General features: G+C 36.7%; 1 protein-coding gene across 2 annotated transcripts in view; it reads right to left on the reverse strand.

Annotated features, from left to right (window-relative positions):
- Window positions 1–13,898, reverse strand: part of LOC123671656 (talin-2) — a 48,416-nt gene extending 34,518 nt beyond the window's left edge. Inside the window, exon 1 of one of the 2 annotated variants that reach the window (XM_045605618.1) lies at window positions 13,686–13,894. The gene's annotated coding sequence lies outside the window, so the exon portion shown is untranslated. Of the gene's footprint in view, window positions 1–13,685 lie in introns of both variants that reach the window. The other variant, XM_045605619.1, reaches the window with a different exon arrangement.
- Window positions 13,899–23,845: the final 9,947 nt, after the last annotated feature.

Raw genomic sequence — 23,845 nt, forward strand, 5'->3', positions numbered from 1 at the left:
TTCTTCGTTGGGACAACGGTTTGCAACCTCCGCTCGCCTCCTTCAAAATCAGCTTGAGCAAACTCATGCGGTGCAAATTAGCACTCAGACAATAAGAAATCGCCTCAGAGAATATGATTTAAGGCCTCGTGTCGCGGCAAGGGGCCCAGCTCTTACCCCAGCCCATCGAAGGGCGCGTTTGGATTTTGCGAGAGAGCATATCCATTGGGAAGAGGTTGATTGGCTTCAGTTTTTTCAACACGAGATTCCTACGTTGCCCAAAAGACGATAGAAAGTAGGGGTCAGCGATGGTTCATACTTTAAATCATAAATGTATAACCAGTTTTTTACAATAAAGCCTAGAATTTCGGAAAAAACGGCTTGGAAGCAAAGTTGTACGCCTTCGATTTTAATTTTCAAACTTTTTTCCCCATTTCGTCAATTCTGAAATGATTTATTTCTTTTTTACTTTACTATTTTTTTCCCTTTTTGTCGTTTCTGAAATGTCACTTTCTTCTTTTGTAAGAACTTTCAGAATATTGATAATAATGAACCTTGAGCAATAACTCAACACCCTGTACATCCCGCCCCGGCCGAGTAACACATATATCTCCCTCCCCCTCTTCCCTCCCGCCATAAATCTCCCCCCTCGCCCGGATTCTCCGTAGCGCCGGGACGCCGTAAAAACGGGACGCTTGGCCCGATCCGGCTCCTCCGGATTGTTGTACTCCCGACGTCCGGGACGCCCGCCAGACGGGCGCCGTCGTGTTCCCGGGGCGGTTTTTTCCCGCAGGAACAGACCCCGGCGTCGGTATGGAGGCGGACGCCGCCCCGACGCTTATCCCAACGACGACGTCGTCTCCCGCTATTAGCGTCTCGCGGATCCAGCGATTCCGGAACGTCGTTTCCGGTTACGGGGATCTCGAAAGGGTTACATTTTGGGGGTAGGTGAAATGATTTTTTTTTTTTAGGAATTTTGGTTCGGTGATTTTCCCTGAAATTAGGGCATTCTAAAGGGTGTTTTTTCAGAGCTATAGAACTTTAAATTGCAATAAAACAACGATGGATTATTCGATTGACATGAATTTTATTTATCCGCAAGATAATCTTGTGGCATTACATTTTAAATTTCTGGCATATGACCGCCATGGCTGGCTTGGATGTAGTCCAATCTGGACGTCCAATTTTCGATTACTTTTTCCAACATTTGTGGCCGTATATCGGCAATAACACGGCGAGTGTTGTCTTCCAAATGGTCAAGGGTTTGTGGCTTATCCGCATAGACCAATGACTTTACATAGCCCCACAGAAAGTAGTCTAGCGGTGTTAAATCACAAGACCTTGGAGGCCAATTCACAGGTCCAAAACGTGAAACTAGGCGGTCACCAAACGCGTCTTTCAATAAATCGATTGTGGCACGAGCTGTGTGACATGTTGCGCCGTCTTGTTGGAACCACAGCTCCTGGACATCATGGTTGTTCAATTCAGGAATGAAAAAGTTAGTAATCATGGCTCTATACCGATCACCATTGACTGTAACGTTCTGGCCATCATCGTTTTAGAAGAAGTACGGACCAATGATTCCACCAGCCCATAAAGCGCACCAAACAGTCAGTTTTTCGGGATGTAACGGTGTTTCGACATACACTTGAGGATAAGCTTCACTCCAAATACGGCAGTCTTGTTAGTTGACGTAGCCATTCAACCAGAAGTGCGCTTCATCGCTAAACAAAATGAAATGGACGTAGTGCGCGATACGTATTCCGCACAGAACCATTATTTTTGAAATAAGCATTGTCATATTGTAAAATAACATTATCATGTCTCTCGTTGTATTGCGGCCGTTTGTCTTTCAGTGCTCGGCTCAAACGTATTAATTGCGTTCGATAACGATCGTCTGTGATTGTTTCAGTCGGTTATAACAACTCATGACAGACTACACCAAGCTGGTCCTACCAAATACTGAGCATGACCATGGAACTAAGAATATTCGGTTTGGCCATCGACGTGGAAGCATGCGGCTGGGATATCCCCATGATTTTCTGCGCCTACACCTAATAGTTGAAGTTTTTTGTTACGCCTATTGAATTTGTTTTAATCTTTAGAGAACATTTGAATATTTAGAGACAAAACTTCCCCCAAATTAGAGTGATATCTTTGAAAATTTTGGGACATAATATTTCATGGTGGATTCTCTCAAACTTCGAAAGTGAGTGAGGAATATATGGATTGGAAAAAGACTTGCAGAATTTTAGGTTGATGTTTCTTAAAATCAAACGTTCTAGTACAGTCCCGATTTGTTCAAGTACCCAATCTTGCTTTAGCTTTTCTATTCTCCCAGTTTTCAAATGCAACTGTAGAAAGAGCATTTTCTTTCGTCAATATTATTGAAGATGAGTTGAGAAAAAATTGTCCATTTCAAACACAGAAGTAATTCTGAGAATACAATTTCATTTATTGGGAATCGGGTGTGCTGCCTTTGAGCAATGATAAAGAATTTTAATGTAGACATGTATCAAACTAGTGCAGGAAATAAATTAGTTCTTCGATGCTGCACGAATATACACTAACTCCCCAGCATTCGAATTCGAATTTTTAACAAAATGGCGCCATAATTTTATGAAGCAGACGACTCCAATTAGATTTATAGTTTCGTTGTTCTGGCGCATTGAACACGGAACTGCTGAGGGACTTCTTGAATGAATCATGTTCCCAAAATAGTCCAGTCAGTCAAGAGAACAATCTCGGGTCACTATTTTCGGATATTGGATTTATTAATAAGCACCTGGTTCCTACTCCTCCTCATCTGTTTTCAAGAAGCGATGAGTGTTTCCTGTGGATCCGAAAACCGTAATCGTAAGCAGAGGAGGTAATCGATTGAAATACTCGGCCGGTTTTAATAACTTTATGTTATTCAACTTGGAACTTATTTTCCTGAAGAGGGCGAAAAGTTTTACTTTTCGGACGTGTCTGTTGTAGATCGGAGATCGGAAAGAATATTTTTTCTTACTAAGTTCAGAAAATTATAGTTTCCCAGTTGAGTTCTTCCTTCAATTTATAATCAATATTCTTGATTGTTTCGGTCTCTACTTGATGGAAATTCATATTAATTAGAGATTCACGGCTTGGCTTGACATTCAAGCTACATGGCTTGAGCTTGACTTGAAATCAACTCAAGTTCAAGACAAGTAGAAGTTTTTCAATGTTAAGTTGAATATTTATTAAATAAATATTTGACTTGATAATGGAAAAACTACTTCTTGACTTGAACTTGAATTGATTTCAAGTCATGCTCTTGACTTGAACTTAAGTTGATTTCCATTCAATTCCATTCGTAATCAATTTATAATCAATATTCTTGATTGTTTCGGTCTCTACTTGATGGAAATTCATATTGATTAGAGATTCACGGCTTGGCTTGACATTCAAGCTACATGGCTTGAGCTTGACTTGAAATCAACTCAAGTTCAAGACAAGTAGTAGTTTTTCAATGTTAAGTTGAATATTTATTAAATAAATATTTGACTTGATAATGGAAAAACTACTTCTTGACTTGAACTTGAATTGATTTCAAGTCATGCTCTTGACTTGAACTTAAGTTGATTTCCATTCAATTCAAGCTTAAGCCAAGTAGCTTGAGTATCAAGCTTAATAGCTTGAATATCAAGTCAAGCTATAATATGAATCACTAATCCTTAAATGATTAAAAAGTAAAACACTTTATTTCAGCTTATATTTATTGATTTCACAACAATTATTTCGTCAAATTACATTTTGTCTTCTTCAGGTGAGTATGGTAACTTATCAGACCAATTGAGAAGTCCCCGGTCTGATGCACAGATGGCGGTGCTAGTATAAAATCCATTTAATTTTTAGTTAGTACCAACTTTCAAACGATACGTGTCAAAATTTGACAGCAGTCCGACCATTAGTTTGTGAGATATTGCCTTGTGAGTGTAGCTACTTTTGTTATTTGAAAAAAGACGGAAAAAAAGATTTCGTGTGCTGATAAAATATTGCTTTTTGATGGGAAAAATACAGTTGAAGCGGAATATTGGCTTGATGAAGAGTTTTCGGGGTCTGCAGCAGGAAAATCAACCATCATTGATTGGTATGCTAAGTTTAAACGTGGTAAAATGAGCACCGAAGACGGCGAACACAGTGGACGACCAAAAGAAGCTGTCACCGACGAAAAAATTGAAAAAGTTCACAAAATAATTTTGAATGACCGTAAAGTGGAGTTGATCGAGATAGCAGACATTGTAAAGATATCCTCCGAACGTGTACATCATATCATTCACGAATATTTGTACACAATCGATCAAAAGCAACAACGTGTTAATGATTCTGAGCAGTGTTTGAAGCTGTTCAAGTGCAATAAACCTGAATTTTTGTGTCGATATGTGACAATGAATGAAACATGGCTTCATCATTTCACTCCGGAGTCCAATCGACAGTCAGCTGAGTGGACTGCACACGATGAACAGAATCCAAAGCGAGGAAAACCACAACAGCCAGCTGGCAAGGTTATGGCATTAGTATTCTGGGATGCGCAATGAAATCGTTAAAAAAAGGTCCCATTCGAATAAAAAGAGGTGCTGTTTCATCAAGACTATGCGCCGTGTCACAAACCAATGAAAAAATGACAAAATTGCATGAATTGGGCTTCGAATTGCTTCTGCATCCACCGTATTCACCAGTCTGGCCCCCAGCGACTTTTTCCTGTTCTCAGACCCCGTAAGAATGCTCGCCGGAAAGAAATTTAGCGCCAATGAAGAAGTAATCGCCGAAACAGAGGCCTATTTTGAAGCGAAAGACAAATCGTACTACAAAAATGTTATCTAGAAGTTAGAAGATCGCTATAATCGCTGTATCGCCCTCGAAGGCAACTATGTTGAATAATAAACTCGAATTTTGCCAGAAAAATGTTTTTTCCGTCAACCGTCTGTGTAACGCTCAAGTCTACACGTGGAAACAAGTGGTGCAACATCATTTCTTCGATGCGGTGTTAAAAACTGACAACCTATGGGATGCTACGATGTAACGGTGTTACGTAGTGCCGTCCTGAATCGTTACGCGAGGGAGTTACGTTACGATGTTTTGTTCTACGTCTACACGCGCCTTAATACAGTTGCTAAGGGTTGATTACGTGGAGATTTGCGTGATTAATAAACAGCTTGCCAAAAAAAAAATTACCGTTCTCGTGAGGGTAATAAATAATAATCCTAACAACCTCAGGTCACCCGATCACTCCAGTCCCTTTAATCCTATATGTCACCCCATCATCCCCTAAAAGGTAATTACAGACCACAGCGAAAACGCACAAAATCAAGGGATAATTGGCGGTATAGATTTCAAACCCGACACACTCGATTTTCAAAAACACCCCGGCTCGGTCAGAAGGGCGTTCAATCAGCCGCGAGCGCGGGGGCGAAAACCACCCCCGCCCCCTAATTTAAGGGCGGACGTAATCACGGTCTAAATATACCCCGCGAGGTCCATCATAGAGCTGCAGCATCGGATGAATGAGAGCATCACAGAGTATGATCTGCAATATGATAATAACGGCCGTTGATTTAGGGGTTGAAATTCGCGAGGGGTGGGGGTGTTGATAGTTTTGGTAATTAATGGTCCGGTTTCGGGAAGCTGGGACGTCTCGACGTCGATGACGGGACGCTTCGGATGGAGCGGAGACAATAGACTGTTAATTCGTTTGATGTTTTTCGGAAGGGGTGAGTTGTTTGGGCAAGACGCGTTGATGTCTTTATGACGGGGTGGTCGAGTGGTTGGGGATTAATGTAGAGACGCCCTTGAGGGTTTTTACGCTGATGACGGGATGTTATAGTTTCGTTTCATTATATTTTGATAATTGACTGTCTTTATAATACAGTACTGGCAAGGGTAGGTCTCGATCTCAGAGTAATAAACATGGATAAAGGGAGCATATGTCATTTTCAGTCAGCAAATTTTGTCCCCAACATGAACTATCAAATTTGACATGAAGCGCGCGGAAATGAAAACATATCAGTGATACGATATTTCACTCATATCGAGAGTTTCTCTACAAAGAACGCACTTCTTATGTCCGATAGTGAATCAACGTTACATATTAACTCATTTAATGGGTGTTTTTTTCGAGGTATATAACTTTAAGTTGGCATTACTGTTCAAGATGGCAACCGATTTAACAGCTGTCAAGTGAATTATTCTCAGTTTGGTTTGGCAATTCATCATGAATAGACTCACGCCTGAACAACGCTTGCAAATAGTGCAATTTTATTTCGAAAATAATGGTTCTGTGCGGAATACGTATCGCGCACTAGGTCCATTTTATTTTGTTTAGCGATGAAGCGCACTTCTGGTTGAATGGCTACGTCAACAAACAAAATTGCCGCATTTGGAGTGAAGCTAATCCTCAAGTGTATGTCGAAACACCGTTACATCCAGAAAAACTGACTGTTTGGTGCGCTTTATGGGCTGGTGGAATCATTGGTCCGTACTTCTTCAAAAACGATGATGGCCAGAACGTTACAGTCAATGGTGATCGGTATAGAGCCATGATTACCAACTTTTTCATTCCTGAATTGTACTACCATGATGTCCAGGAGCTGTGGTTCCAACAAGACGGCGCAACATGTCACACAGCTCGTGCCACAATCGATTTATTGAAAGGCACGTTTGGTGACCGCCTAATTTCACGTTTTGTACCTGTGAATTGGCCTCCAAGAACTTGTGATTTAACACCGCTAGACTACTTTCTGTGGGGCTATGTAAAGTCATTGGTCTATGCGGATAAGCCACAAACCCTTGACCATTTGGAAGACAACATTCGCCGTGTTATTGCCGATATACGGCCACAAAAGTTGAAAAAAGTCATCGAAAATTGGACGTCCAGATTGGACTACATCCGAGCCAGCCGTGGCGGTCATATGCCAGAAATCATATTTAAAATGTAATGCCACAAGATTATCTTGCGGATAAATAAAATTCATGTTAATCGAATAATCCATCGTTGTTTTATTGCAATTTGAAGTTCTATAGCTTTGAAAAAAATACCCTTTACTAAGGTCCATAGTAATTTTTCTCGTTGAATCGATTGAGCGCTTCAGATTTTGGGTGCTAAAGGGCCTTATACAAGATAAGAAGCCTAAATTTAAAATTTCAAATGCAAACCAATCTTTTTTATAACAGATTTCAAAGTTGGAATCAAAGGTTTCATTTTGATATTAAAAAAGGGTATATTTCAAGATAAATCTATGGATTTTCATTTCATTGTGAAGAGGAAGTGAAGTGTGAAAGCTGTCCAGCGGGTTTTTCAAGATGAAAAACCTGCAAATAAATTTGTCAAAATTTCATTCGTATTTCATCAGAAATACCAAACCGACAGGCTTGATAACTACTGAATAACTTCTTTCATAAGAGTCCAGATACGTACGTCGAAACATCTTACGAAATATTAAACCATAATGGAAAATTCGCACATTTCCCACTCCAGCGGTGTGAAATAAAAACGCATCAATCGATTTCTCAACATTCCAATCGAGAGGAAGCAAAATTTTCCCCATAGACATCGTATTTCCGTAGAGATATGAACCAATCGAGTTGGTTGAACTTGAAACTGATATATCCCTCCAATAGAATGAGTTTTTTGCCGCCGTGTTTATGAACAGCGTTGATAGAAGGAGTATATCCAAGATGCAATGTGTTTACTTGGGTTATTTACACTAGAAACATGAACCGGCATGCAGATGACTAAGGGGGGGGCTACACGACGAGAATTGTCCTTGCGAAATATCAAGCTGAGAACATACAAACGGGTGTTTTTTTTTCGAGGTATATAACTTTAAGTTGGCATTACTGTTCAAGATGGCAACCGATTTAACAGCTGTCAAGTGATTTATTCTCAGTTTGGTTTGGCAATTCATCATGAATAGACTCACGCCTGAACAACGCTTGCAAATAGTGCAATTTTATTTCCAAAATAATGGTTCTGTGCGGAATACGTTACGCGCACTACGTCCATTAGCGATGAAGCGCACTTCTGGTTGAATGGCTACGCCAACAAACAAAACTGCTGCATTTGGAGTGAAGCTAATCCTCAAGTGTATGTCGAAACACCGTTACATCCAAAAAAATCTGACTGTTTGGTGCGCTTTATGGGCTGGTGGAATCATTGGTCCGTACTTCTTCAAAAACGATGATGGCCAGAACGTTACAGTCAATGATGATCGGTATAGAGCCATGATTACTAACTTTTCCATTCCTGAATTGAACAATCATGGTGTCCAGGAGCTGTGGTTCCAACAAGACAGCGCAACATGTCACACAGCTCGTGCCACAATCGATTTATTGAAATACACGTTTGGTGACCGCCTATTTTCACCAATTTTCAAGCAACCGTTCACAAGCAAACCAACGCCGTTCAACAACTCTCGGCTTCAGCTCGTACGGTACCCAATTTCCTTGTTTCTGAATCATTCCCATGACTTTCAGGCGTTTTGAAATGACTTGTTGCATCACTCCAAATGATCCTGCCAATTCTTGTTGCGTTTGGCACGAGTCCTTAATCAAGTAATGCCTCCAATTCTGCATCTTTGAAAGCGATGTCTCTTCCACCGCCATGCTGGTTTTCGACATCAAAATCACCGTTCTTGAAGCGTTGAAGCCACTCTCGTCATGTTTTCCACTAATAGCGGCCTCACCATAGGTATTTGAGAGCATTCGATGACAATCAGTCGCAGATTTCTTCATATTAAAGCAGAAAATTAAAACCTCCCGCAGATGAAGAGAATTTGGCTCGTAAGCTGACATGTTTGATCGAGAATAACTTGATGATGCAGACACAAATCGACTAATATTTCAATGGCGTTATGTTTACAAATACCTAAGCTTATTGTATTACATCTACAATCTATTTATTTCTACTAGCTCTTACCGCTACAGCCATCTATTGCAAAACGGTGGAAGCAAAGTTGTAGACCTAATAAAATTTCAACGCTCAACAGAACATCGCGTCAATGATGGAACACCTGCATATGTCTTCAAGGGCGTAGTAATGAACGAGCACTCAAAAAAGCTCCTGCTTTCCTAATTTTTTGAAATTGAAAGGAACTTCTTCGTTACAAGACACCCATCCAGATACTGCCCTCATCGAATGCTGGTGTTTTGATTGACAAAAAAAAAAAACAAAGAATCATCTTTTCTCGAGAATTTCCCGATTTAGCCAGAATTTAAGGCTTGAATAATCCTAAATTACTCGACGATTTTGTCATCCGTTGACGCTTCCACAGATGCCCAAACTTGGCGTGGCGTGTGTGATCGCCTTAGGTAAGTGGATGTGCTCTGTCCCGTACTAGGTACATGAATGTGTGTTAGTTTTTTGTGCTATCTCGATGAGTGTCTATTTCCTTTCTGCGGCGTGAGTAAACCGGAATAGATAAACCCTGGCGTTCTTATCTGGATTCCGAGTCAACGACAATAAAAAAATTCAAATTACTCACGAAATTGTTCTCTGTACCTTCGCTATCGAAAATCGACGTATGGAGGCGTTTTCGACAGTGCGAAATGTAATCGAAAACATTCCTGATTGAAGATATGGAGGAGGTTCTCACACTTCAGGAGAACTGACATCGAGAATAGGGGATTTCCAAGAAATAACTTTCGCTCATTCATTAAAAGTTGAAAAATTCTCAAATATGAAGTTTTTCGATTCTTTGAAATGGGACACTAGTATACATATAAAAATATTTTTCATTCATTCCGAGATATAATTAACCCATTGTTCAATTATTTTTCATTTATTTATTTATATTTATCTAATTATTTAATATTTTCACTGAAGGTTTTCCAATAAGAATGATACAATTCAAAATAGTTATAATGGCAACATTGTGTATTATTTTTTGACATTTCTTATGTCATTTGTGTTCAGTAGTTTATGCCATTCTATGACGAAAAAATTCATGCTTCAAAAACGTTAAGAAATAATTAAATTGTCTTATTAAATGTAGTGCTCATTTGTGAATACTGGGAGAAATTCTAAAATAAATTTTAGACAACTTTATTCCGTTGATCCCTTCAATGTTGTAGACAAGTTTGAAAAAGGTACCAAGTAGGCTCAGTTGGTATCCTTGTTTCGTGTAGAGAAATTTCACTTTCAAATAAGTCTACAATAGGAATTGTGAGTCTATTAACTGAATAATGTTGCCCATAAATTCTTTTTAAAGCGTATATCTTGCCAAAATAAATAAATAATCATCTTAAATAAAACACAAATTAAATAAGAAATGTCGAAAACAATACAAGGTTACAGCATCCAAGTGTTATTAGCTCTGTCTATTAACAAAGCAACATTATCCTCATGTCAAAAAATGTGAATTCACCAATTTTAATAACGAAATTGTAAAAACATGAAAAGTTATTACAGAAATCAAAATTAATATTTAAACATTAAAAACATGCTTTCTCGGAAACAGCAGTATTTGTATGAGCATGTTAGAATAATCAAATTTTGAAGTTTAGAATCTACGATTAAGACGTTGGACATTCTCAATGAATCACTCTGTATATAAATTTCCAATGTCCAATTTGAAGAAGATATTTGACAAACCTGAGGCTGAAAAAATGTTGAATATGTTGAATTTATAAGACAGTAACTTATCTTGATAGCTCTTTGATGGTATATAATTCCACCGATCAGATAAAATCAGTAGGTATTCGATAATTACTGAAGATATTTTGGAATTTTTGGAATATCCCAAACAGAAACCAAGATATAGCGAAATATTAGTACTTTTTCAGAAAAGAATCAAGATATCTATGATCTTATTTCAGATATCTCACTGCGGAACTTTTGGATCAATGTACTCCCCTGATATGACACCGGTCGCTTTTTTTCCATTTCCAAAACCCAAATTACTAATTTGAAGCATCCTTTTTCAATGAATAGAAGACACAAAAGTATATCTAAAACATGGGTTGATAATTTATGTTATCCAACTATTTTGCTACAATGTTTGGCCAGCCCAAAAAATCCTACTATTGAAATTACAAAACTAATAGAAATTTGAAGAATTTCAATCAGCAACTATGTAGCGGAAAACAATGTGAACATATATTTTTCACACCGATCAAAATTTTCCCACTCTAGTGACTTTATAAATAAATTCATTGTTAAAAGCATAAAATATTGCAGTAGGCCAAGTCGTAATTTCAATTACGTAAATGTATTTCACATGGGAGGCGTCTGTTTTGTTGGCAGAGCACCAAGAGCCTCAGCAATTTCTGCTGGCGTCCCGAATATCCCACAGGAAGATTGATTAAGGAAGGAAGTCGACGCAGCACGAATAATTTTCGTACTTCCTTTTTTTTTGGGTTAGTTTTTGTGGTCGATGTTGCTGACCTACCATTTTAAACTTTCATGATCAAGCAACAAGAAATGCAGAGGGTTTTCCAATGAGAGGTTTCATATGGAAAAGCCTGTTATCTGCGCAACTGTCACTTTTGATGCTGTCATCTTTTGACATTTGACAAGTAAAAACTACACCAACACTAAAAATGAAAGCATACACGCTTCAACAACGTACTGATATTGTTAAAATTCACTACAAAAATGGTACTTTTGTAGTAACAACAGTTCGCATAACTAAAGCATTTTTGGGTCCTTCTGAAGCACCTTTTCGGCCAGCTATAATGAAAATGGTGAAAAATTTGAGTTGTTGGATCAAGTAAGTGATGTGAGGAATCGAAACTGTGTGTCGCTAAAGAACAACGGAAAATAGTGCTGCTGTAGGCCATATTGTAGACGAAAACTCAGATTTGTCGATTCTTCGTCGATCTTTAGGCATTCCACACTGTATTTTGCTTGAACTGAGGTTTTATTTATGTTATACTAACTGCCTGCTCCGGTCTCAAAAGGTATTTGTAACTGAATCATTTTCGTTTCAATTCCATCATCTACTTTCTGTCAGGCAACCCAAAATACATCCTTCGAAGTTTCAAATCATACTCTATGATTGTTCTCTCGGTCGGAGGAAAAAGGAAAACCTTTTTCGTCTCTTCCCTACGATTTTTTCGAAAATATTTTGTTGTATAAAGTATAAACCTTCTCATGACAGTAATGAACACACCAAAAAAAGAATTTTTCAATTTGGTGCAGTCGTTTGAACGTAGATCCTCTTTTTTATATAGTTTATTTTGAAGTTAAGTGTGGTAGCTTGAGTTCTTCACTTTACTTCAGCGCTTTTCTCATTTCTTGAATGATCAGTTCTAGATACTTTCCTAGAAAAAATGCAATTGCATCACTCCCAAAACGAATATTCCTTATTTCTCAGTGAATCATCGACTTGATAGCTACAACCTCAACATACAGGATGGTGTTTCATGGTTTATTTACATCTTTCTCATAAGCCAACATCGCGGCTATTGATTCGCAACAAATATATCCTTGTAGGGCTATCAGAAGTCGGATTATTTTCTTCGAGTATTTTCTACGTAGGCTGATCAATTGAAACGGTATTGCGGGAAATGTGGGACCAAAAAAAGAAGCGATTGACGTGGGTGATATAGGTTATGTATGATCGAACAGGTACCACTTTCTGATGCTTGTGGGCTGAAGAAAATAAAAGTGTATTATGTAAAGTGTTTATGTTATTCGTGTTACCTAGCGTTGAAACGGTTATTGGAAATCAAGACGACGTAGGTTGATGAAGCTGAAAAAAGCTTCTTCGACTCATATAATTGTTCCCATTTCACTCAAGCAAAAAATGAGGAAAATAGGAACTTTTACCCACAATGTTAACTTCAGTGTGCATTGCGAATTCTTAAAATATATTTGAATGATGTATTTACAATTGAATTGTTCGCTGACATAAATTGTTCATATATTTTAGACATAAAATTATATTTTTTTCGTTTCCAAAATGTGAAAATGTGAAGTTTTTTGTTAGTGTATTGTTAAAACGTTAACTTCCAAAATAAATAATGTACAAGAAGACAATAACATCAAAAATACTGTCAATATCCTTCAGAATGTTTTCGATTCAAGAATATTTAAAAAACATTTAAGGATAGAGGTAGGCATGTAGTTATTCATTTTATTAACAACTATCTTCTCATTCAACGTAGCATTTAAAAATCGTTAATGCTAAATAAAATTATTGCTATATTAGATTAGAGCTTACTACCCCTCTTTCCAACCCTCTCTACGCCGCTGCTCCATCAAAAACCTCCCCCAACGATGGAAGTTGAAGATACATGGAATTGCCTCGAATGAATTATTGATTATTAGCCAAATTTCCAACAAAACAGCGTATAATTCTCCCAATTTAAGGATGTATTAAATGAACCGACTCACACCAATAAAAATTATAATATTTAATTGGTTTGATATGATACAATCCATAAACGAGCTTAAAAATTGACCCAGCTGTCAGCTGTTCAATCAATTCAAGCAACCAAAAAAGGACATAAACACAATCAATACAGGCAGCGATATTACGCGAATAATTTAACGAAATTCACGTGAAATTTCGAAAATCTCTCGGTTTTCAAGGCTTGCAGGCACTCTGTGTTATTGACAAAATTAGAAGTGAAGTAACCCAGCACAGATGAAATTTAAAAACACAATTATCTCTGATATCGAACGTCTCACTGACTAAATTTCTACGGATATCGTAGATAAAAAGATCAAAAATTGCATTACTCACCACTTCTAATTATTAAACTAGCACATTATCATAAAAATACACATAAATGTTCGATTATTTGTGAAAACCAACACGCCCAGTTGACGGAGAATCTTTTACTAGATTATACCGCGGTGTTGTCACGTTTCGTTCCAAGGGTTATTCGATGCGATATCAGAATGTGACTAACCAGTTAATTTAGGAGATTTCGAACGATCTTAATGCTTCGAATGTAGATGTCTGGGCGGATTTGTTATTATAATGAAGGTCACACTTATTGCAATAATACTTATTCCCAATGATAAACTGATAATACATTGTTAATTGTTGCCATAGGATCCTTAGTTGGTAGATTTGGCAAGTCGAGATTCGCACTCTACGGTGAGAGTGGCGCCCCCGGTTGGGAATGCCTTGAACTGAAAGAGATACAGGCAGTGGCGTAGCTCGGGTGAATTATGGAAATAGGGGTGCAAGATTGAAAAATTGCATACTTTATGGCAGTAGACCAACGGACTAATGGAGTACCAGATAATAAAACGTCACTCAAAGCGGTTATGTGTATATCAAAGAACTGATATTTTATAGAGCCTCATAAAATTATTTCTCAGAATTGTTTGAGTTAAATGTTCCATAATGCTGTGAATGATGAATTAGTTTTAATGTTGATCGAAACCAAAACAAAGTTATTATTAGCAGAATTATTGAAAAAATGGCAAGGGTTCTTTCTAAATGAGTTTCGAGTATTGGCGCATGCACCAAAATAGAATAAATTAATTCAATTGACAGCGTATAATAATATTTTCAAATTCTCTTCTGGATATCTGCAATCATTCAGTGGGTTGGAAATGAAATAAAACATTTTAACTACATTTATAACCAGTGGCAATGCCTGCTTTTAAGACTAGGGGGGCCAGGATATTTCGAGAGGGGCCAGGAGTTCTAGATCCATCTAGTTCACATTAAATTCATGTTGATTTTTTTTGCTCATGCGAAATTTCAGGGGGAGCAAAAAATTTTAGGGGGGTCCAGGACCCCCTTCACAACTCCCTTCTGTTTCTAACTAAGGGATAGCTAAAAAGCGTGCACTTCACCAGATAATATACTTTAAGATTTTTTTCTGAATTAATAAAATAACAAATCTGCAAATAATTATACAATAGTCCAGCTCAAAAAATATGGAAGAATCTGTAATTGGTTAGTGAACGATAGTCAAATAATGATGTGGATGTAACTGATAGTGCATATCGTTGAAGAATTATAATAGGTATGTAATGAGTTTCCTTTTGAGATATCTTAATCTATATCTATCTTTTGTTGATTGTTATCCGTCTGGTTAATTTCGTTCTTTTGAATGAATCAATGGCGTAGAAAAATATTTTCATAAGAGGAGAGATTCGGGTTCGTTTGTAAAATAATTTAACTATAGAACTCCATTTTGGTATCCAGAAGTAATGAAAAAATGTAATTTATAGGGTATAGTTGAAAACACTTTTTAAGACTACAGTATTTCTCTTTGTTTCCTTCACTTTATATTAATACTTCCTTCTATTAGGCGCTGAACTGTGAATTTATCACAAAATGTAAAGTTTTTCAAATGAAGCATGCTATTTTTTTTAAACGCAATGTCAACGATTGACTCGAGCAAATATTTTCAGAAAAATTTCAGCAGATTTATAAAAATTCCAATAACCAATACTCTTATAACCCAGTTTTGAGGTATCAAGGCTCAAAACGATTTTGCGAGAAATTAATTCGTTGATCTCAAATAAATGGTCTCCAAGGACGCACTTGGCGCATGGAAGAACGAGCGTTCAAAAGCTCTCAACTTCACTTCAATCATTTCCTCATTTTTTTTATTCATATTTTCATATTTAGGAAAGAAGTTGTAAAACATAGTAAAAAAAAAATTATTATTACATATATGGTATTTTCTTCATTTCTAATGGATGGGATAACTGATCATACTTGCTGTAAGAACCGATAGATTCAGACGGCAGGCACTAAAAAAGGAATGCATTTGTAATATTTTCGATATAGGACAAAATAAAGAATCATCAGGTTGAAATTTTTGTATTCTGCAGTTTATGACTAACATGAAAGAGCATGAATAAAAATATGTCACTTCCGACTTCACGCCATTGCTTTGCTCATTATTTCAGTGGTACTTTCATATTTCAAAAAGAGAAAATGATTTCCTTTTAATTTCTAAAGGTTGGGATTGCTGATCATACTTGCGGTATGAACCGATATATCAAGACGGCGAACGTTGAAAAGGGATTGCATTTATAATTTCTCCCAATATATGAGTAAATGATGAACTGTTAGATTGAATTTTGAGTAGTTTTCAGTTTATTACTTCCAAGAATCATTGGAATCGTAAAAAAATTGTAACCCCCTTGCAAGTTTCACAGTTTATGTTCCGAATAGTGTAGATTTAGGATCTAGGAGTGAACTAAAAGAACTGATAATGCTTTTCTGGTGGTTTTTCCTTTACGTTTTCATATTTCGATGAAAGAAAATTGTGCATCACAAAGTGAACTTTGGAGTATGTATGTTCTTTTCAATTCTAAGGGTTGGGACAGCTGATCAGCTGATATTTGAGGTACCAACAGATGGATCGAGACAGCTGAAATTGAAAAAGGATTGAATTTGGAATATTTTTCGATACATAGGGGTTTTTTTTTCGAGGTATATAACTTTAAATTGGCATTACTGTTCAAGATGGCGACCGATTTAACAGCTGTCAAGTGATTTATTCTCAGTTTGGTTTGGCAATTCATCATGAATAGACTCACGCCTGAATAACGCTTGCAAATAGTGCAATTTTATTTCGAAAATAATGGTTCTGTGCGGAATACGTATCGCGCACTACGTCCATTTTATTTTGTTTAGCGATGAAGCGCACTTCTGGTTGAATGGCTACGTCAACAAACAAAACTGCCGCATTTGGAGTGAAGCTAATCCTCAAGTATATGTCGAAACACCGTTACATCCAGAAAATCTGACTGTTTGGTGCGCTTTATGGGCTGGTGGAATCATTGGTCCGTACTTCTTCAAAAACGATGATGGCCAGAACGTTACAGTCAATGGTGATCGGTATAGAGCCATGATTACTAACTTTTTCATTCCTGAATTGAACAACCATGATGTCCAGGAGCTGTGGTTTCAACAAGACGACGCAACATGCCACACAGCTCGTGCCACAATCGATTTATTGAAAGACACGTTTGGTGACCGTCTAGTTTCACGTTTTGGACCTGTGACTTGGCCTCCAAGATCTTGTGATTTGACACCGCTAGACTACTTTCTGTGGGGCCAGTGGCGTACCCAGACATAAGCTTTGGGGGGGGATAAAGAAAAAAAAATTTCGATTTTTCCTTCTTTTGAGGAAGTTTTCCAAAGAATTTGCTTACTCATAATAAGATTGTGATATATAAGGTTGTTACATATAATGGATATTCCTTCTGGGGGGGATATATCCCCCTTATCCCCCCGCTTGGGTACGCCACTGTGTGGGGCTATGTAAAGTCATTGGTCTATGCGGATAAGCCACAAACCCTTGACCATTTGGAAGACAACATTCGCCGTGTTATTGCCGATATACGGCCACAAATGTTGGAAAAAGTAATCGAAAATTGGTCGTCCAGATTGGACTACATCCGAGCCAGCTGTGGCGGTCATATGCCAGAAATTATATTTAAAATGTTATGTCACAAGATTATCTTGCGGATAAATAAAATTCATGTCAATCGAATAATCCATCGTTGTTCTATTGCAATTTAAAGTTCTATATCTCTAAAAAAAAACACCCTTTAGATTTAGAAGGAAATTATAAACCATTAAGTTAAATTTGCAGCTTTTAATTTTTTCAAATCTAAAGGTGGGGACACCCGATCATACTTGCCGTACAAACCGATAGATCGAGAAGGCGGATAATCAAGATCCTCCAGGAAATTTCCATATTTCCCGGCACTTGTCATCTTCCCGATGATAACGATCAGGGACGGCAGTCCCGGACGTAAAAACAAATCGTCCGCCAAGCAGGGAGCGATCCCGATAGCGATAACAATAATTTACGGCGTGGGGCCCGCATCCATTCCGGGAGAAGCGTCGATGACAGCGTCGGGACGCCCCCAGTTTCCGCCCGGGCGCACACGGAGGGCGCTACTTTGTCAAAACGGGCACTGATGACTGAAGACGTCCCGATCACTATGACGAAACGGGGCCGTATCGCTGATTTTCTTGGAAAAGCAGAAATAAACAAGGGCATAGGAATGGAGGGGTACTGGGGGTATAAACCCCCTCCCCCAAGATTTCCAAAATATAAAATGTCAGAATTCTCTCAAAGACGAAGAACGAAAATGACAGATTCCTCGAATCATTTTAGGAAATAAAGTCCTATAACGTGGGCCCGGAAATGATTTGTTTTCGAAATACAAATGTTAAACTTCAATATTTTTTCTCATAGCACTTTCCCTTAACAAGATATTTAACATAGATAATATAATTTAAAGTTTGCATCATGTGATATGCTAATTTTGAATGCAAATCTACAAGGTGAAATTTTTTCTGGAAGAGTGCCTGCTTTTTTCCTTCAGAACTTTTTTTTGGTGAGCCACTGGTAGTTTAGAAAAATGTAAAAAGAAGCTTTGGACCAGTATTACGCTTTATGGTTTTTTGTCAGTTCTTGTCGAACAATTCTTCAGTAATCCTCAGGAAAATTCAAATTATTAAGAGATCCAGTGAGCTGTGATGAACAAATAATTAATTTTAAGTTTTGATAATTATTTACTCTTTCTGTAAAGAAGATCAATAAAGATTCTATAAACTATTATATGCATCACAAAAGAGTAGAACTACAAGTATCTCGAAAACAAAGCATTTGCGGGCTCATATATAGGACATTCCATAATTAAAATTATTCAAGGGATTTTTTATTTTTCTCCGTACCTCCAATTTAGGAAGAATCGAATCAAAAAAATGCTATTATTTTGAGTAATTTTAGGTTCAAACTTCGTTATCAAACCTTTCTTTCTCATATTACAGATATGAGTAAACGTTATCTTATCAAAAAAAAATGTTTCGATTAACCCGATTCAGAAAAATTAACCAGTGACAATTTTTCTATTGGGCTGCTGCCTGGTCCTTTGTAGAGCATTTTATGAATCGATAATTTAAATAGTTTTCGATTTGAAATAGGGAAACTCTGCATATTTTTAATTTTAACGAGCTGTTTTTCGTACCGTGTGTATCACTGGTTCATTTCAGATATACCGGGTGGTTCAAAAGTCGGGAAACGGTGAATTTATTTCGTGCACAGGTGGAAAATCGGAATTCTGATACTGGGGTCTTTAGTAATTTCGCCCGAGGAATCAAATGAGCTCATCAGATTTTGTAGCCGAAAGGGCTATATACGAGATATAAAGCCCAACTTTAAAATTTTGAATGCAAACCCATCTTTTTTATTGCAGATTCGGATTCAGAGGGAAATTTTACATCGGAATTGGTTGAAACCAAAATTTTTTCGTCCTTTTTAGGTCCCTATGCTGTGTTTTTTGTTCAAAATCCGGGGGCGGTCATTCAGATTAGGATGCAAATTCATATTCTGATACTGAGGTCCTTAGTAATTTTCTCGTTGATTCGATTGAGCTCATCAGATTTTGGATGCAAAAGGGCCTTATACGAGATAAGAGGCCCAACTTTGAACTTTCGAATCCAAACCCATCTTTTTTATAGCACTTTTCAAAGTTGGGCCTCTTATCTCGTATAAGGCCCTTTTGCATCCAAAATCTGATGGGCTTCAACGAGAAAATTACTAAGGACCTCAGTATCACAACATGAATTTTTGCATCCTGATCTGAATGATTAAAAAAAAAAAACGCAGCATATTTATACAGTTATTCAATTGGCGCATAAAATTTTAGTTTTCAAAAAGTTGACCACTATGACTGAACCTTTGGGTGCACTAAACATTTATACCTGAAATGATGAATAGTGTGTTGTTACGTGAGGTTGACTGTATACTACAATTGTTACATTACTTGCCTTATTTTTGGAAATGGTAAATCCTCCCCTTGTCAATTTGACCCATACCCAAACTGGTATTTTGCGAAAAAGTGACAGTTTTCTCTAAGGTTTATGATCGTATTTTCAGAATTCCTTTCTTCGTTTACCGCCGACAGGTTCGAAAAACACGTGGACAAGTCATAAAATGTTAAATTCTCGCCTTTTCGAATATTTCGCACCCTAAATTGTATTGTACTTGAAGAATTTTCACAGTTTTGAGCACCATTTCGAATTAGCATACTTTATATTCTTGGAACGAAGTTTGCAACGTTTACGAATGATTCTTAGCCTAATACTATTGTTAATACGTTTGTTCAACCGAAACTGGAATATGCCAAAAGTAACTGTCGAAAATGTTTTTTTCAACAAAGAAAATTCTCATTCTTATTTCTCATTCATTTCGAATTTTGAAATAATTAATAAATACGCATTAAATCTGTGAATTATATCTGATGAAATCGATTTAACATCACCAGAATTAAGAGAAATTGTGAATACAGTTGCAAATCATTTCACTATATTCAAATTATATTATATTGACAATTGAAGTGTGTTGAAATTTGATAGGATCGAAAGTCAGTGTACACAACCACAAAAAGAAAAATATTACTTAAAAAAAATGCTGTAATGAGTTCATTATAGCATTGTTTTTAGAACTGTAATGAACTTATTACGATACTGAAATAGAGAAACTATTATATGCATCACAAAAGAGTAGGACTACAAGAAACACCCTGTATCTTGAGACCAAAGCATTTGCGGACTCATATAGAGGATATTCCATTCTTAAAATTATCCGAGGAATTTTTCATTTTTCTCCAATTTAGGAACAATCGAATCAAAAAAATGCTATTATTTCGAGTAATTTTTGGTTCAACCTTGTTATCAAATTTTTCTTTCTCATATTACAGATATGATTAAACGTTATTTAAAAAAAGAAGTTTTTCGATCACTTATAACTTAGCAGGTACAAACGATCTAAACCCAAACTTCAGTACAGATGTGCTAAGCCAATACCACCTTGTTTTCTAGGAGGTATTGGCTAAGCGGCGTTCAAGAATCCCATTTTTGTATGATTTTATGTTTAAAAAGGAAATTCAAATCAAAGGAAAAGTTCAAGGATAGATCCTTCAAGGAGATGCGCTTCTCTTTGAGGAATGTGTCCTCAAACTTTTCCACAGATTGGATCGCTAGAATTATGTTTTGTTAATTATTAATAAATCCTATATTCTGAGTGAATAAATTATTGAATTCTTGTAAGAGTTTATTTATAAATAGTAAATGTTCGTTAACTACCAGTTGAAAATTTGTTGATAATGAATTTATGTTATTTGTGGAGATAACGTAAGTTCATATAAGTTATTTATAACCTAAATATATTAAATATTATCAAATACCTTGTAAACAAATATTTTTTCCCTATTAATAAACTTTTTTGAATGCATAATTCAACTATTAATGAATATATTAAATATAAATCTGCTGAAATAGTTGTGAATAAATAACCTTGGAGGTTATTTAAGCACTTATTTGGAATAAGTGCTTTGTTGATAAAAAAATTTGGATTCCTCTCAGTGTACGGAATGAAATGACAGATTCTTCTTCTTCTTAAAGCCATAATCGGAAAAACCTCCCCAAATACCGAAAGTGGATTAAAATCCGACCTATACGGCCCTGACAGGGGGAAAAGTCGTAACGCATCCCTTAATGGGTTATTTATGGTTGCCATTCATTCGAAACTTGACGACATGATTCTTTATTGCTCATCGTGGTGCAGTTAGAGCGTCCATATAGCATATATATATATGGCGTGGAGAGGGGACAGGAACGATCGAAATTGTTTTATAATACGTGCCCAAACTTCATTCCGGGCAGATATTTATCTCAATTATGTTCTGAATCATGCAGATTCTTCGCGGAGATTAAACGATGCATAGTTTGGGGGAAAGGATGCTGCTGTGGTGGGTCTCCTCTGGACCAGCAGGGTGGTATATCTCTCTAAAGTATGTCTCGAAAGTTTTGGCACGAATTTCTTCATACGATTTCAAACAGAAAATATGGTTTTGGCAATATTTCAGAATATGTGTGATTAAAAGTTTTATGAACTACAATTTTTTTTAATTTGAATAACTTCTAAAGGTCTTCTGGGCACATCAAGCCTTGGACCGTTCGAACAATAATCTCCCTGGCTTTTTTTTAAATCTGTCGTCTTTGCTGCTCGTTTTTAGATTCCCAGCCTACACTATATACTTTTCTAGACCATCATATATTTTTTTCAAGCCATGACTAGATAATTGGATTTTAAACTGAACTTTCCTCAAAATGACAAATCATTGAATGACTGTTTTTTTTTTCAAATGACGACTCGACATTTTGAATCTATCAGATTTTGCAGAATTTTATACAAGAATATTGAATCGTTGATTGAAGCGAACTCAAACTCGTTCAGAAGAGATTCATAACTTTAGTTTCTACCTGGATAAGAACCATTGTTTTTTCAGGAAAAGGAATTTAATGAATTTTTCTGTACTACTCTGAAATATGTCAGTTTACTTTTAATAAGAGCTTTCTATATTGATAAAATCACTGTCGTAGAAGAGAACTTTTTACAATTTCGTAAAATAAGACTTTTCACACAACCCTGATTTTTATGACACCAGAACCGGAAGTTAGGTGTCATTTCTTCGTAAACGTCATGGTTTTGCACTTCCTCACATTTAGAAATAATTCAATCTCAACGCACCACCTACATAGTCTATTGAGATCATTTTGCAAAAAAAAGCAATCAGGTAAACTCCTCATTTCTGTAAATATCTCCAAACCATCGGCAAAAGTAATTTGAGTGAACGGATTGAATCTGAAACATCAATGAAAAAACAAATAAAAGTAGTCCCAAATTGGATCCCTGAGATACGCCTAAGGTGGCCATAGACTAAAATGATCTATACCCTTTATATTCAACGTAGTGATCTCTATTAGTAAGAAAGGACTCAAAGAGAGATATAAGAACGCCAAATGAGCCTTATCATATCCATAGATGCAAGATATTATCCATTTTGCAGATGACATTGCTATCTGCTACAACAGCAGAACTCGGAAAGCAATAACTAGTCAGCTACATATCAGATGAACTGATGGAATACTTCAAGAAATGTTGAATTTGACGAGAACAATCTACTTTGAAGGAACAACAGTAAAGAAAGAGAAAGCGGGAAACGTCAAAATAGAAAATCAAACGATATAATGAAAAAAGAAAGCAAAATACCTAGGAATAACTTTAGACGAAATAATGAATTTTAGCTAAGAGCTAGAAGAAAACAAGAAAAGGGCAAGTCAATTGCAGGGGAGACTGTACCCGCTGCCCAACCTAAAAAGTAAACTTTCCTTAGAAAACAAGCTGGGGATAATAGAAATAGTTTTAATACCAAGCATTACGTATGCAGGAGTAACTTTGTATAATAAGAAAGCAATAATAATAATAGTAATAATACAGTAATCCGAACAGCGGTTAGCGCCCCATGGTATAAAAGCAATCAACGAATCGGAAGAGAATTGGAAATTGAAACTATTGAGGAGATAGTTAACAAACAAATTAAGCAGAAAATGGAGACGATAAAAGAGCATGAGAATAAGGAATTAAGAAAGATAATACAAATCCCAATGAGAAAGACAGATAAGAAGAAATACCTCTTCCAAAGAAACAAATAGAAGAAATAATAGTGACACGCAGAAGGGAGAAAAGTCTCCCAATTAGACAACAGTAGAGAATAGGAGAAATTATAGTAGATGCGTAGGAAATTGAATTTCAGTCCTTAAACAAAAAGAAGATCTATCCAGATAGCCTTCTAGTAGTTGCGATCGAAGGCCTTGCTAAACTAACAACAACCTGATTTCTGGTCCCTGGAAATAATGATATGAATTTGGATAGATGTAAGTCGAATTTGTGGAACCAACTTCCAATGGAAAATTTTATATTTTCAGTAATATCTACATATCAAACGAATAATTCCTCAGAAAGACTCCCCACAATTCCAGGGTGCATCATCTCACAACAAAAAAGAATCAATCACAAAACTGAAATTTCATCATAGCTCGCAACCCCATGCATCATACCC

The sequence above is a fragment of the Harmonia axyridis genome, chromosome 1 (genome assembly GCF_914767665.1).
Source record: "Harmonia axyridis chromosome 1, icHarAxyr1.1, whole genome shotgun sequence".
NCBI lineage: Eukaryota > Metazoa > Arthropoda > Insecta > Coleoptera > Coccinellidae > Harmonia > Harmonia axyridis.